The sequence below is a fragment of the Camelus ferus genome, chromosome 8 (assembly GCF_009834535.1).
Source record: "Camelus ferus isolate YT-003-E chromosome 8, BCGSAC_Cfer_1.0, whole genome shotgun sequence".
Taxonomy (NCBI): Eukaryota; Metazoa; Chordata; class Mammalia; order Artiodactyla; family Camelidae; genus Camelus; species Camelus ferus.
Window position 1 is genome coordinate 25,032,270 of NC_045703.1, and position 17,042 is coordinate 25,049,311.

At 43.9% G+C, this 17,042-nt stretch overlaps 1 protein-coding gene across 2 annotated transcripts in view; it reads left to right on the forward strand.

Annotated features, from left to right (window-relative positions):
• The window catches only part of ANKRD6 (ankyrin repeat domain 6), a 198,199-nt gene that overhangs the window by 69,619 nt on the left and 111,538 nt on the right, over window positions 1–17,042 (forward strand). The window lies entirely within an intron of this gene.

A 17,042-nucleotide genomic window follows, 5' to 3' on the forward strand; every position in this document is an offset into this window, starting at 1 on the left:
GATTCTACATATAAGTGATATCCTTTTGATACAATAGTAAGTCCTGTCCATCACAGGGTTCCTGAAAAGTACCCTGGATAATGAAACTGAAAATGGCAGATCAGTGTCTTTTTGAAAATTGGAGGTTGGGATAAAAAAAAATTGAGTAAAATACCTCCTACACATCTAATACTACTTTATATACACAAACACATACTTTAAATATATAGAGTAACTAGTGTTCTAAAGACATCTGTTTCCAATACTATATTCCTTGGTAACCCTTCTTCTCTTAACGGTAATCCTTCTCTTCTGTTGTTCAGGAAACATCACTGCAGCTGTGTTGTGGACTGATCCAGCTGCCAGTTTGACGTTGTGCAACCTGCATTTTACCCCCAACATTTGATTATGAAAATTTTTCTGCCTGCAGCAAAGTTGAAAGAATTTTGCTGTGAACACCTGTATACCCATCACCTAAATTCCACTGTCCATATTTTCTATGAAAGTTGCTTTATTACCGAGAGTTATAGGTGCTTTATCATCTATAGTCAGTTAGTGATTGCTGCACAACAAATTACCTTAAACTTAGGGGCTTATTCAAAACAATAAGCCTTTATTTTCTTATACAGTTACTGGGAGTCAGGAATTTGGGAGTGGCTTCTCTGAGTGGTTCTGGCTCGGGCCCCTTGTGAGGCTGCAGTCCAGACATTGGCCAGGGGTTACAATCATCTGCATCTTGACTGGGGTTAGACAGTCCACTTCCAAGGGGGCTCATCCACATGGCTGAGGGCTTGAACCTTAAAAGATGGCACAAGGCAGTTTCAAATGGGTGCTGTTGACAATACGTAACCCAGAAATGATGAGGTTGGAGGGGGTGCCCGGAGAATTCAGGGAAGGCTTTTCCCTGAAGGTGGGACTTGCCTGGATCCTGTACCCATGGGCACGGCATTCCAGCCAGCATAGATGTAACACAAGAGTAGAGAGAGAAGCTCATATGGAATGGAAAACACAATGAGAGCATGCTCAGAGACACATACTGTGGGCAGAAAGGGTTTAAGGTGGTAGATTACATTGGGGAAGGTGGCTTTAATGGATCCTCGAGGAGAGGCCTCGGCTCCTGAGGCTGAAATCATTAGATGTGTTCATTAACATTTGAAAAACAGCGGCACCCAGAGATTTATTTTCCTAGGTGCACACTCATTTTTAGTCACACAATCAGTGTGTTCATCGGAGGCTAAGAGCTTTTTGATTTTCCTCACAGTACATCTTCCTGATTTTTTTTAAATTTGTATTCCTGTTCCTGAACCCAGAAGAGGGCCAGACTGGACAACAGAAAGGTCTCTGGGAATGTTTGGCTCCCCTTAAACCAGGAAGGTGACAGCTAGTGCCCCTCTCACACAGGTGCAGCCCCCACCCAGGACATCAGGGGGCGGCCAAGGCAGGGCGGGGGCTTCTGAGTGGTATGGCAGGTGGTTTGTTGAGGGTTTTGAGATCCTTGCCTAGCGGTGGGAGGAGGCAAGCTCACCTCACTCTGGGGGAGGCCGGCTGCCCTCTGGGTGACTGTTGACCCGTCTCCCCTCTCTCCCTGAGAGCTGAGGCTCTTACTTGGAAGTGCACCCAGGACCTGCCTCTCTCCTGGCAGCCTCTTGGTGGTTGGTGAGCAGAGGTGGGTGCTCTCCCAGGTCAGCAGTGATAGGCCCGCCCAGGGAGGGGAACAGAATCCAGGGGAGGTTCGCCTTCTGAACTAGGTTGGGAACATATTAGACCCTCTTGATCTGAGGGGGAGGCTCATCCTTGATGGTCAAAGAATAAAGAGTAAACAATGAAAAATACCTGATTAGGCCAAGTCATGACGTGACTCATGAATCAAAGAATTCCAAGCTTTGAGTGCTGGAGAACCTTGGAAATCACCTTGTACAGCCCCTCTTTTAAAGATAAGAAAGAAACTGGAAGCCAAGGGACTTGGCAGTTGGTTGGAAGCCTGGCCAAGGAGGGCCTGGGCCTCCCAGTTCTCTGTTAATAAAGGCTGCCGTTTGTTTTGTGCCTACTTTGTATGTGTGGCTTCTGTGTTGATGCTTCACACAGTGCCCACCCATTACTTATATTACAAAAATAAAAAAGATTGCCTTTAAATTTTTCCCCCAAAATAATATTTAGTATTTATGGTATTAACACTTGCCAGGGACTGTTCTAGATTCCTTACAGATAGAAATACTCATTTACTTTTCTAACAAACCTAGGAGGTAAATACTATTATTATCCCCATTTTCTGGATGAGGAAACTAAAGCATGAAGAGATCAAGTGAAATTCTCCAAGGAGACGTGATGTCTAGCCAGTGAGTGACTACATTGCTTCGACGTCAAGCACGCTGGCTGCACCGCCCACGCCTTTAAGCGCACTCTGCTCTAATGCCCCGTGCAAACATCGGTGCTATTGACTGACTCTTTCAAGCTTTGTGTTTTCTAGGCATGTGATGGTCTTGTGCTTCCAGGCCTCCCTGTGTTTGTGGCACCATGTGACTATTACTGGCCAACAAGTTGTGAAAGGTGTGTTGTGTCACTTCTGGGCTAAATCATGTGATCACTAGTGTGTGACCCACCAGATCTGTCTTTCCCTGTGCCGAGGAGACCAGTGGTTTCTCTGGCAGCCTGGGCAAGTGAGAGAGGAAGCAGAACCCCAGCCAACCCAAGGTGGATAGAGCTGGAGTGTGAAATAAATTCCTGTTTAGCTGCTGAGATTTGGGGTTTGTTCGTTACCAAGCTCATTCTGACTGATATAATCTCTCATTTGCCTAATATTTCAAGGAGTACATTAGTATTAAGCTGGACACTTAAAGGTCTTTCCAATTTATCGAATTATTTATCCAAGTTATTATTTGTTCATCCAAATTTTTATTTATCTTTCCAGTGCCTCGTTGGATAGCATTCATCTTCCTTATGTATAGAAGGCAGCCTGGTACTGTGGAAACAGCATGTAGCTTGAGGTTGAAAATTCTGGGTTTGGATCCTTATTATTTTTTTAATACAACAGTTTTATTGAGATATAATTCACATACCATATAGTTCACCTATTTAAAGTGTACAGTTGGGTGGCTTTTTAATATAGTCACAGAGTTGTGCAACTATCACCATAATCAATTTAAGCACATTTTTATCACTCCAAAAGGACATCCCTTAGCAGCCAGTCCTAGGTCCCTCCAGCCCCTTCCCCAAGCCCTAGGCAACTGTGAATCTATTTTCTGTCTCTGTAGGTTTGCCTTTTCTGGACATTTCATATAAATGGAATCATACAGAATTTGTGTTAAGTCCACAAGGACAGGGATCTTTGCTTTGCTCTATACTGTGACTCTAGCACCTGAACAGTGTCTGGCACATAGTAGGTGCTGCATATCTATTGCTGGATGAGTGGATGGCTGCCAAAGGCAGGGGCTGAGGAGCAGGGTGGTGATAGCTGGATTTGGCTCAGCATTGCCCTGGATGGAGAATGTAGGGGCAACTGAATAACCTGGTGGCAATCTCAGTTTCCTATTCATCCAGAAACTTCTATCTCAGGGGCTTATTGTGAAGTTTGAGAGATAGGCCTTGTAAAAGCCACGCCCTTGATGCAGAGTGGGTCCTAAATGAAACACCCCTTTCAGGACTGAGGTCATGGAGGTGTGGGTGCAGGGCCACATACCCTAGATTTCTCTTCCTCCATAGACTCTTCCCAAATGCACTTTTCTCTGGACCTCACTGGATTCCCACCCTTCCAGGGAAACATACTGTCCCTGGCTTCCCTTCCCTGGATACCTGGCCCTCAGAGATGAGACCTGAAGCCATGGATGGCACCCATTTCTCAGAGGCACACCCTGAGGCCGTGGGAGGCTCCTGCTGCTCTGAGTAGTGCTCTAGGCACTGCTGGCTTCTGGCCTGTGGAATTCCTACTCCCACCTGCAGGCCCAAGCCTGGGCAGTCTGTCTGCCTTCCTCTAAGTACTCGGTTCACATTATTTAAGACACATTCAAGGAGACAGAGTAGTGCAGTGATGAAAAGTATTGGTTTGAGGGCCAGATCTGGCATTCATTAACTGTGAGGCAGTGGGTAAGTTACTTAACCTTCTTGAGCCTTTATATCCTATCTGTAAAATGGGGGTAAGAATTGTATAATAATATGAAGACTTGTCAGGGTTGTATAGTGTAACGCATGTACAGTTTTGAGTGCAGTGCCTGGTCCAGTAAAATTTTTGCTGCTGTTTTTGTTCGTGATAGTGTTGAAGTTGTCATGGTAGTGTTGAAGTTGCTAATCTATAGAGAAGAAAAGAACTAAATTTAAATTAGTTTTTTTTTTCCTAAATTGCCCTAAGATCTGCTTGATGATTTTTGTGGCAAATCACTGAATTCCCATGTTTGTTATCTCCTGAAAGGGAAGTGAGGGAAAACGGAGAGAGAGGAGCTGGATGGCCACAGCGGCCAGTGCCTCACAGTTGGGTTTTCAGGATGGTTCTTGTTGGAGGGTTACCCTGACTGTTCTGTGAGTCCTGAGAAAGTCAAGTTGAAAGCAAGTTCAGGGCCATGTTGTCCGCCTGCGTGAGGCATTAGAACCTCAACACACAGGTGTTACAGGGTTTGATGATAATTGTTCCCCCAACATAAACTTGAAACAATATATATTTTTTTAATGGTAAATTTTATATTTGCTAAACTCTAAGCACAGCCAGGAGACAGGTCAGATCTCAGAATCAAGAAAGCAAAGGAGCACTGTTCAATTTAGAATGACCATGATGCAAATCTGAGCCACCTGTTGGTTTAGTTTTCTAAAAACCAGTGCAAGTCTCTGCCTACATTTTGGGGCAGGGGTGCAGTTCTGGGTTTGCAGAATTCCCGGGCGTCCTCTGGAGCCATTGTGGGGTCCAGAGTGCTGGACTGCAGGCCAGGGCTGTGCTGGGAGCAGCATGTGTTTCTCTGTTGGTGTGCACTTGGATTTCAACCAGAAGGAGGTATTTTCAGTGCTTTTTGTGGGGTTAGTGAGCTAATTTCTTGGCAGTGTCAGAAATGCCCCTAAACTTAGGAAATGGCTGCTTCAGCGCTTTGCACATAAATATCTATTTTAATCAAAGATCCTGATTGGGGGAGATTTCTCAGCTCATCTGGAAGGAGGAACCATCCTTGCTGTCTTTCTTTTCTTAGAAGAGTGAATGGTTCCCCCTTAGAAAAGTCCAGATCCAGAGGTTTGGAGCTTTAAACAGTTTTTTCTTTATTAAAATAAAATGTACCAACTGAAATGTGAACATACGGATGGATGAATTTTCACAAAGCAAACGTAACTACCACCCAGATCAGGAAAGTGAATGCTGCCAGAGGCCCCAAATCCTGCCAATCACTACCTGCCTTCCTCCCCAAATCGCTCTCCTGTTGTGACTTCTAACATGATAGATTTGTTTTGCCTGTTCCTGAATTTTACATCAGGAGATTCATACAGCGTGTCCTTTCTGTGTTGTGAGATTCATCCATGCGATTATGGATAATAATCTCTCATTGATGTTTATTGTTATGAATAGATCTGAATAGTCTGAATAGATCACAGTTCAATCTCTTCTACTTTTGATGGACATTTTTGTCTCTTTATGGATTTTTTTTTAAATGCTCTGTATTTCAAACTTTATTTTCAACTTTGTGTGCTGCTAAAGCACTAAACAATTACTGAACAATAACTCCACTCCTTCAGAACACAGCACATATATTGTGGCTAATTTTATTCTGAAATAGAAAGGCATTGATTGATGTTGGTCTTAGGTGGCGCTGAGCTTCACGAAGAGACAGAGAAGTTTATACTTTATTAGAAAGGAATTAAATGTCTCCCTACTTATGGCATGGTAACGGGATTCAGGATGAATTTGTTATTTCTAGAGATAAATTGTAAAAATTACAACATGGTGAGAGAATTTAACATTCCAATTTGTGACAACAAGAATGACCAGATTCTGTTACATTTCTGTTACTTAAGTAGTGAAATCATAAATGTCATTATGGTGCTCATAAGGCATCCTCAGTAGCCTGTCATATTTTCTGAAGACAGAGACAATTCACTTTATCCCTATGCTCATATTGATTACTAATAACTTATTTTACAGGGTTGTTTTGTTTTTGTTTTTTGTTTTTAACTGTTGTGAGTGATGCTGCAATGAACATTCCCAGTAGAACCTTTGGGGTGCAGGTGTTTCCGTTTCTGTGGATTATATACCTAGAGCTGGAAAAGTTCGGACGTACGATACGATGCTTGGCACTACCAGACCATTTTCAAAAGTGGTTATACCAACGTACACCCCCAACCAGGGTGATGGGGGACTTCCCATTGCTCTAGATCTGTGTCAACACTTGGTATTGTCAGTCTTTTAAAATCTTAGCCTTTCTTGTCCAGGTGGAGTGGTTTTATTTTCTTTTTCCTTGATAACTATTGAAGTGGAGCACCTTTCTTTCTGTTTGTTTGCTATCCAGATGGCCCCTTTTGTGATGTTACCTGTTCAAGAGTCTGGCCCATTCTCTTGCTGGATTGTCTGTCTTTTTCTTATGGGTTTTGGAGGCATTCTTTATGTATTCTGTGCGTAAGACCTTAACTGGATATATGAGCTGTAAATTTCTTCTCTCACTGATTTCACTGGGATGGATTCCAAGCTGGGGTTCAGTCTCTGTGAGGGCTGGTTTCTTTCCACTTTATCCTTATTCCGAGGGTGATTGGCCCTTTTCCAAGTACCCCGACTGAAGTGTAGAGTATTTACTCAGGCCCTTCCAACTCACTGTTCCCTGAACTCTCTTGGTAGCTGCTTGCAAATCAGTGAAAATGCCACAAAGGAAACGTGACATCACATGTTTGGCTCACTCTTTACTAGCCTTTTCTTCATGATCTCGGCTACTTAGCTCCCTTCTGCCTTGTAAGCTCTCTGATGTTTTCAAATAGATTTTTTAAAATGTTTTATGGGGCTTTTCTAGTGTTTATTGGTGGTAGGGTTGGTGTGGTTGGCGGACAGAATGGCCCTCTAAGGATATGTTCACTTCCTAAGCCCAGAAACCTGTGCATATTACCTTATATGATAAAAGCGTGAATACTACCTGATGTGCTCCCCCCACCCCCTGCCATGTGATTAAGTTAAAGATCTTGAGAGGAGGAGCTTATCCTGGATTATCTGGGTGGGCCCTACCTGGTAGCCCCTAAGACGTAATGTACTACAGCAGCCACAGGAAACAATCAGTTGGTCTGATGTTAAGTTAGTTGGCCCATAACTTCTTTGAATGAGTCGTAGTTTAATAACTTTGTTCCTGTCAGCTTCTAGATTTTAACTGCTATTTCAGATTAACCTAGTGGAATGCAGTTCTTTCTTTGATTGTAGTGATGACAGGTGTGTAATTTTTAATACATTGTGAAAAGAAGCACAATGAAATTACATTGTTACTATGGAGCTGGTTTCTTTCATTGTATTAATAGAAATTAAGCAACAAATTGGATGAAATTCGGATAGGCTGAAAGTCTAACGCCCATTATTAGTTTTCTTTAGTGTTGTATTAAAGATTTTGTTGAGAAGCTGATTAAGTGGAAAAAAATCAACTTAAAGTGAAACCATTATAGATGAAGAAATTTGGATTTATAGTCTAGGTAGTTTAATTAGGTTTAGCTAATTATGTTTAATCAACATAATCATCCTTACAAGCTGCTTCAAGGAAAAACTGATGCTTAACGTTTATTCTGACAACTTCTAAACATTCAGTGGCAATACTTTTAACAAGAGAAATGATCTTGTTCTTTTGATAGTTAAAGATTGTTAAGTAGAATAGAAATCCAGAAGCCCCGCTGTTTGTTTCTTAAGGTTGTTGGGCTCTGGAGTGGGGTGTGGGTAAACAACGGTAACACCGTCTTGGATTCTGGGGTCTTACTGGCCAATTGCTTGATTTTTTGTTGTTGTTTTTTGGTACCCACCTATCTGCAAGCCCTTGAGAGCAAAGCCAGTGTCTCCATACCTTCACTGATTCATTCAGTAGATTGTTACTACCCTCCTACCTTGTACCAAGTGCTGTGCTGGGTACTGAAGATGCTTTGAGGAACAAAAACTGACATGGTTCCTGCTTTCATAGTGTTTATAGTCTAATGGGAGACAGATGAGCAAAAATAAATCATTAAAATGAGTGTTATATAAACTGAGATAAATGATCTGAAAGAAAGGAGCAGGAGTCTATGAGAACATGGGAGAACAGAGCTTGTTCTAAGCTGGGGGGATCAGGAAAGGCTGATGATGAGCTGGTAATCTGTTGAACATTTCAGGCAGACACATTGGCTCACACAGTCATATGATGCAAGACAGCATCTCACCAAGGCAGAGCTGAAGGAAGGCCCAGTGGGACCCAATCTCTGGAAGTTAAGAGTTGTGTTGAGAGAGATGACACTAGGAGGGTGGTTTCATGCAGAACCTTTGAAATCAAGTCAGGGACATAGATCTGTATCTGAAAAGCAATGGAAGTTGGTATTAGTTTCCTTGGGCTTCCATAGCAAAATGCCACAGACTGGGTGGCTTAAACAACAAGCATTTATTTTCTCAGGTTTGGAAGCTGGAAGACCAAGATCAAGGCTGGGTTACAAGCCTTCTTCCCTGGCTTGCAGACAGCTGCCTTCTCTCTGTGTCTTACATGGCCTTTTCTCTCTGTGCATGCATCCTCAATGTCTTTTCTTACGTGATGTGTGGACTGAATGTAAGTGTCCCCCCAAAATTCACATGTTGAAGCCCTAACCTCTAGTGTGGCTATATTTGGAGTAAGGAAGTTATTAAGGTTAAATGAGGTTATGAGGGTGGGGCCCCTGGTCTGATAGGATTAGTGTCCTTATAAGAAGAGACATCAGCGAGCTCACTTCCCACCCCAAACTCTACCCCAGCTGCCCACACCAAGGAAAGGCCTGTGGCAGAGTAGCAAGGAGGCAGCTATCTGCAAGCCAGGAAGTGTGCTCTCGCCAGAAGCAAATTGGCCAGAACCTTGATCTTGGACTTCTAGACTCCAGAACTGTGAGAAAATAAATTTTTCATCAGAGAGACGGTTGTGAGAGAGATTTTGGAAGCAAAATCAACAGGATGCAGTGATGATGGATTGAAGCATTCAACAGAGGGAATGGGAAAACAGAGATTTCAAGATTGACTCCAAATTTTTAGACTTGTAGAATTGCAGTAGGAACACTGGAGATTGGGTTGGAGAAAGGTAAGTTTGGTCTTAGATTTGTAGAGTTGAGGCACTTCTGAAACGCCTGTGTGGAAATAATGAGTAGGCAGTTGGCTATTTGGGTCAGGAGTTTGGAGGAGAGACTTGGGAATAGAATCCTGGGCTTACAGATGATAATAGTTCTTAGTGCACTGGCTGGTATATTTTAGATTCTTGATAAATATTTTGAATAAAAAATAAATAAATTGTGGTCTAAACTGTCTTATTACTATGAACTGGAACAGGGCTTAAGGATAGTATATAATCATCTCCTTTGAAAGTTTATCTATTGAGGAAGAAAATAGTAGAGGCATGTCCCACCAAACAGAACTGGTTCTTTGGATCATGTGATCTTTTGCGTGTGGGTAGTTGACTTTCTTAGTAACAAGTTTGGAAAGAGATTGGAAAATGAACTCAAGCACTGAGAGTCAGAGAAAATTTGGGACCTCTTCTCATTTCCTTGAAAGTCCCATAGCTTACAGCTGTCGAATCTGTTGCATAAGTCACAGAGCCATCAGGCCATCACCTGCACAGATGCCCCGACAGGAGCGTGCTGCATATGCTTGGCTGAAAATCTGTCATTGTCCCAACAGAGGGCAAAGATGCAAAAGCTATCTTAGCAATTACCACAGCTAAACCACAAGGGATGATAAAGATAGGGACCCAAGGTCATATCAAAATGGTCTACTGTCAACAGTTTGCATCACTATTTTCTGGATTATTAAGGGCTTTTGCTGAGCCAGGCGGGACTTGGCAACCAGATGACCAGATGAGCTAGGAAGTATTCCCTTGGACTTAGACTTCTAGGCTGCAGAGTGGAAGGCGTGCACAAACCCAGCTTTTCTTGCTTCACGAGAACATGAATGGTGCATGTTTTTAAAAGGCAGCCAATTAGATTAGCTTTGATTGTGATAGCAGTTGCTGTTTGTTTTATCTTAGAGGAGAACAGTAGGCAGATAGACACAAGGAACGACTGGCACAATGTCCTCCCCCATTCTCTTCTTTGAAATGTGATTCTTGAAATAAAACAGGACATAATGTGCCGAGAAATACAGAGATTTTATTGACTGTTGCCCTGGTTTTCAGAACTTCATTCAGAAGAGATATTCAAATTCAGTATTTTTTGAGCACCTGCTGTGTGCCTGGCTGGAGCTCTGGTGGCCCTTGCCATTGTGGAGCTCTCAGTACATCCCAGGAGACAGACGTTAAACAAACAATGACAAGTCTAATCAGAATCATGAAGAGAAACCCCCCAGGTGCCTGCGGAGCAGATTTACCTGGACTAGGGGTCAGGGAGTGTCTCTCTGGGGAAGTGACATCGAGACTCAGGGGCTTCACAGGTGAGTGAGAATTAAACCAAGATAAGGAGAGAGAGTTCCAGATGAAGAAAGCAGCATGTCACCAAGCCAGGAATCAAGAGTGGGGTCAGCCTGAGAGGTGAGGCTGGAGTGAAGGGGCTGGTGGCCTGTGAAATTTTATCCTAAAAGTTATGCTGTGAAAGGTTTTAAGAATAGAAGTGACCCAATCAGATTTATGTTTTTAAAAGAGCACTCTGGCCTCAGTGAGAAGAAACCAGAGAAGGTGAAATAAGCCCGGTTGGCAGGCTGTGGTACCAACCCAGGTGAGCGGCAGGAGATGGAGTTCCATTTAGTTCAGGGCAGAGATGTTGGGGGCCTGGGCTAGAGTGGTTAAAGTGGGGCTGGGGAGAATTGGATAGATTGCATCTATTTCCCTTTGTAAAAATACTTGTTTTTTCCTCATTACTTAAATATTTTTCTTATAGACAATCTTGAGAAAAATGTATAAGCACAAGAAAGAAAGTCATCCAATCCGATCTCCCAAGGAGCAGCATTGTTTCTTTAGTATAAATCCTTCCTGCTTCTCTTTTATGTATTTATGATACATGTTAATTTTAAAAGCAAAGTTTATATATTATGTAGATATTGTTTTATAATCTATTCTTTAAATAATATCCTTTCTTACCTCCCATGTGAATTCTTGGGCCTGTGTTGGCAGTTGAAATGCCTTGGTATCAATTTGTGCATTTCCCCAGAAAGAATCCCCAATCAGGGTATATAGATAAACTCAGGGCCTATTTTTAGAGCCTGCCATTCACGGCCTTGAATCCTGTTAACTCCTGGCCTGAAAGAACGTGTACACATGGCGTGGGCCTCTCGCCATGGGAGAAGGGTCCCTGGGAGATGCTCTGTAGAAGCCGCAGGACCCAGAGCTCTGCTACAGGGCAGGCAACCACCATTCGGGGTGTCTCGAGGCTGTTGCTTGGGCCAGTGAGGTGCCGACAGAGCTCAGCTGCATCTCTGACTGGTCAAAGGGAAAGGGCATCACAGAATGAGGATGAGCTGTCGAATAGCTTCCTGCAGAGTGAGGTGAAGCGGACAAGCTCACCCGAGACCTGCTGAAGGGGAAATTAAGAAATGAAATACTGAAAATAACATGACGTTATATGTCAAATTGATCTCTATTAAAAAAGAAATGGAATAATTTGGGGGGTGTCATCTTGAAACAGTGCATGTGACGACCCTTCCTGATAGTTGAGAACACCAACCGATACCCTAGACTGGGATTATTTGCCAGCCCTGTTTGGTTTGTCGCTCTCACTTTAACAGGGCTTACTTGTGCTTTGCAAAGTCTGTAGAAAGGATTCTAGCTTCCTGGGTTAGCGGTACACACCGGTGGCCTGGGAAGATTTTTTTTTAGGGCAGCCCCAGAAGATTTAGGGAATAACATCTCTTGATTCTAGAGACATTTCTTGTAGAATTTTCCCCCTTTTCTTCCAGAGGAGATTAGGAGAGAGTCTTACGGTCTTGAGTTTGCACCCTTCCTGAGCTTCGTTACCTGGCCCCAGCACCACTAAGGAGGAAGGAGTCAATTCTAGTCGCCTGAAGCCCAGCCCCAACCCTCCTGAGATTCAGCCCTTGGCGGGCACGTCACGGCGTCAGAGGTGCAGGGAGTCGGGATTACTCCCCGGTCACAGGCACTCCTGGGCAGTGAAGCAGGGATGACCCTTTGTGCCCTGAGTCCGCCTCGGTCAGATGGAGACGGCAGGTCTCCCGTTGAGAGTTGGAGCAGCCCCTTCAGCCTGTTGTTCTGGTCTCGCTTCATCAACTGTGTAAATGTGTGCCAAAGGGCTGGAGGGTGGGCCTTGGAAGAGGGTGATGTCTGAGGAGCTGTGGCACATCAGGCAGCCAGTTTTGCATTGGACAAGATTTGCATCTTCCTTTTTCCCTCTGAGAGGCCATTTGCTTCTTTGCATCCTGAGCAGCTTTCTTCATGGGAGAGGCTGGGGAGGGCTGACTCTCGGTAAATATGAAGAGGGAATTTGCCTTCAAAGACTGTCATAGGGGGGAGGTATAGCTCAAGTGGTAGAGCACATGCTTAGCATGCAGAAGGTCCTGGGTTCAATCCCCAGTACCTCCTCCAGAAATAAATAAAGAAGTGAAGGAAGAAAGCAAGCAAGCAAGCTAATTACCTGCCACTCCCCCCACCCCAATAAAACGACTATCTGTTACTGGACCAGCTTATGCTTGGAGGACTTCAGGGTCTTTGCAGGGCAGGGGAGGTCTGTGTACTTAGGCATGTCACAGAGAGTAACAAATCCAAGCACTGAACTTTCCATAAGAAGAGCTTAGAAATACTGCTCTGTGGCCACAAGAGGAGAATTATTTTTATATTTGTCATCTTGGTAACTCATTCAGCCCAGAGAAGAGCTTCCTGTCCCTTCTGGGTCTCGAGTTCTCCGTTTTTTTTACCATAAGTGATGCTGTGAAAGATTTGCCGAGGCCCAACTTTCTCTGCTCAGTTTCCTCAACAACTGGAGGATGTAGTTTCATGTTTTCATTCAGCTGCCCCGCAGGACAACACTGTTAGATGCTGAGCATGTTGCAATAAATACGTTAAGTCACTCCCCTTGAAGAGTTTACTGCATGAATACATCTCTTGGGCTGGGTCGAAGCTCTGGTATCAGGGACTAATCCTAATGCTACATGCTCTTTCCTCTGGTGTCTAATAATGGTGCAGTCCATTTGGCAAAAGAACATGTTTCTACAATGAAATGAACTCATCTGCAGTTGGGTAAAAGTGAGTAACGTCAGTTCATATGCTTTTCACGCTCGAGTAGCAGGAGTAGACTTAGACAACCTTCAGCAGGAAAGGAACATGCACTCAGCTCAGCTTCTGCACCTGCAGGAGCTCTTTCTGTTCTGTCTCAAGGAAATTAACAGTGAGTTCCTGTGCCCAGGGGTCTATTCCTAGACACTCCCGTCCCCAGCCTTGAGGGCTCTTAGCTGGTGGCAGGTTGTACTTCCTCCTGTCTGGTCTGTGACTGGGAAGCCAGTATTTCCATCCTGTTTTTTTTTTTTAATTAATTAATTTTTTATTGAAATACAGTCAGTTACAATGTGTCGATTTCTGGCGTACAGCACAGTGTCCCAGTCATACATATACATACATATATTTGTTTTTGTGTTCTTTTTCATTAAAGGTTCTTACAAGATATTAAACATCATTCCCTGTGCTTTTTTAAAATCTGTTTTTATATATAGTGACTAACATTTGTAAATGTCAAACTCCCAAATTTATCCCTCCTACCCCCTTTCCCCGGTAACCATAAGATTGTTTACTATGTCTGGCGAGTCTGTTTCTGTTTTGTAGATGAGCTCATAGTGTCCTCTTCTTCTTCTTCTTCTTCTTCTTCTTCTTCTTCTTCTTCTTCTTCTTCTTCTTCTTCTTCTTCTTCTTCTTCTCCTTCTTCTCCTTCTTCTCCTTCTTCTCCTTCTTCTCCTTCTTCTCCTTCTTCTCCTTCTTCTCCTTCTTCTCCTTCTTCTCCTTCTTCTCCTTCTTCTCCTTCTTCTCCTTCTTCTCCTTCTCCTTCTTCTCCTTCTTCTCCTTCTTCTCCTTCTTCTCCTTCTTTCTTCTTCTTCTCCCCCCCCTCCTCCTCCTCCCCCCCCCTCCTCCTCCTCCTTCTCCTTCTTCTTCAGATTCCACATATGAGTGATATCATATGGTATTTTTCTTTCTCTTTCTGGCTTCCTTCCCATAGAATGACGATCTCTAGCCTGTTGTTTTTTGTGTACTTTTAATATTCCCTGCAGCAACCTCTTACTGCCATGAGCTGCTAGTTTGCTTCTGAGGTACTAATTGTGTGTGTGTTTGTGTTTGTGTTTGTGTTTGTGTGTGTGTGCATGCAGGTTACCTTAGGTTCTGAGTGGTCTTTGAGTGGTCTGCTCCATCCTCTCTTTCCCAGATGCCCTGGTGCTGACATCTGGAGGGCCCAGACAGTAAAACATCCATGAACCAAAGAAGTAGGGAGTTCTGTACCTCCCATCCCCTCCACTCAGCGTTGCCCCAACACCCTTGCACCTAGGAAGCCTGCAGGAAGAGCGTGAGGGCAGCTGTGACCCCAGGAGTCCTGTGTGCAGGCTCTGAAGTGTGGCCTCAGCTAGAGAGAGGGCCTGGTGGGGTTCTCAGCGGTTCAGTTTCTGCTGAGAAATGTATGGCCTGTTTACCATTTCCTGAATTGGGTGTGGAGTGAGGCTTCCTGAACTATCTTAATATTATAGGGGAAGGGAAACTCAAGGTTGTGTGGAATCCCTTTTTGTGTGGCCTGATTCTGCAGTGACCTTATGTGAGTAGTAACACCCTATCCATGGCAGCAGGGACTTAGGTAGCCTGGTTTCCTTTCAGAGAGACAGAGCGTCAGTGCTCTGCACTTTTTGCAGTGCCCAGACAGCATCAGGCCGGCCACTCATAGTGCTCCAACTGGCTGCCAGTCCAGCCCCGCAGGAAGGGCCCAGGTTGGAGGAATAAATAAAGAATGCAGAAGGGGTGGGAAGGGATCAACTGGGAGTTTAGGATTTGCAGATGCTACTATATATAAAATAGATAAACAAGTTTCTTCTGTATAGCACAGGAAACGGTATCAATATCTTATAGTAACCTATAGTGAAAGAGAATATGGAAAGGAATATATGTATGACTAAAACATTGTGCTGTACACCAGAAATTGACACAACACTGTAAACTGAATATAATTCAATTAAAAAAAAAAAGGAATGTGGGACACTCGAATGCCAGTAAAACTTGCTTTGAAAATGTTCTCAAGATAGGGGGGAGAGTATAGCTCAAATGGGAGAGTACATGCTTAGCATGCATGAGGTCCTGGGTTCAATCCCCAGTACCTCCTCCAAATATAAAAATAAATAAATAAACCCAATTACCTTCGCCTTATAAAACAAACAACAAAAAAAGAAAATTTTCCCAAGATAAATGTATGACCTGATTCTGAAAGTCTAACCTTGTGGGGGATGGAGAGATTCCAGCAACAGCCTGTGTTGAGCTCCCCTGGCTCCACCCTTGTCCCATCTTCGTGCTGTGCTGCATGGTGGCAGACCATTTACAAATCACAGGGTGCTTTGAGGAGCAGATCTGTTTATTCAACTTCTACCTTGATTGTTGGGGTTAAATAGGTGGCTGAGGTTGTCTGCACCACACAGATCTACAAAATGCAATCGTAGGAATTCACGGGAGGCTTGATTATCGTCAGTGTGCTTTAGGGGATGAAGGTGGACGAGGCCTGATCACTGTTGCTGTGCGCCCCGGAGAGCTGTGTCTGCGGAAGTAAGGGGCGGCTTTGTGTGCCTGTGACCACGCAGCCACCTCCCCAGTGGAAGGGGTGCTCCTGTCTGGGAATTCAGCCAACGTTCCGATCTGTTCTTCCTCTTGGCTCCTGTTTTCAGTTTATGTCACTGTTAGGCTGAGGAAAGGAGATAGAGGAATCAATAGAATGGAAGATATGGGCAAATAAATCTGTTCCAATTGGAAGAACCGATGAATCTATCGTACTAGTAAGTACTTTCCTTGAAGGAACATCACAGAATGCTTTCTCTCCTTTTTCTAAGAGAAAAGACATTGCCATCCAACCATGTGGATCAAAACATCTCGCTATTTCACAGGTCCTTCTGTTTCAGCTTCTCCCATCCTTGCCGCAGTCCAAGCCTCTGACACGTGCTCACGCTGCAGCAGCAACAGCCCCAGTGATAACCCCTGTCCCCTCCCCCCACTGTTCACACTGCACCACGGCAGGCCATTTACCAATCACAGATCTGGTCATGGGACTTCCTCCAAAATGCCCTCCCAGGGTTCACCATCGCCCCGTACACCTTCCTTGCCCTCTCACCCCCTTACTTACCCACTGGGATCACTGGATCTTTGAGTGGCCTCCATCCACACCACCACCTTGTCTCTCCTCACTCCCTGTATTAGGGTTCTCCAGAGAGAGAGACCAATGGGATGTGTGTGTGTAAACAAAGAGATTTATTATGAGAATTTGGCTCTTGTGATTATGATGGCTGGCAAGTCCAAAATCTACAGGGTGGGCCAGCAGGCTGGAGACCCAGGAGAAGCCGATGTTTCAGTTTCAGTCTGAAAGCAGTCTGCTGGAGAACCAGAAAGAGCTGGTGTTGTGGATGAAGTCCAAAGGCAATCTGCTAGAGAATTCTTTCTTACTTGGAGGAAGCTATTTTTGTTCTATTCAGGACTTCAACTAATTAGATGAGGCCCACCTGCTTTCTGGAGAACAATTTACTCTACTCAAAGTCCACCAATTAAAATGTTAATCTGTGGGGGAGGGTATAGCTCAGTGGTTAGCATGCACAAGGTCCTGGGTTCAATCCCTAATACCTCTGTAATAAAATAAATAAATAAATAAACAAATAAACAATCTTAATTACCTCCCCTCCAAAAAAGAAACTTTAAAAAAATGTTAATCTTATCTCAAGACAACCTTACTGAAACATCCAGAATAAGTTTGACTAAATATTTGTGTACCCCATG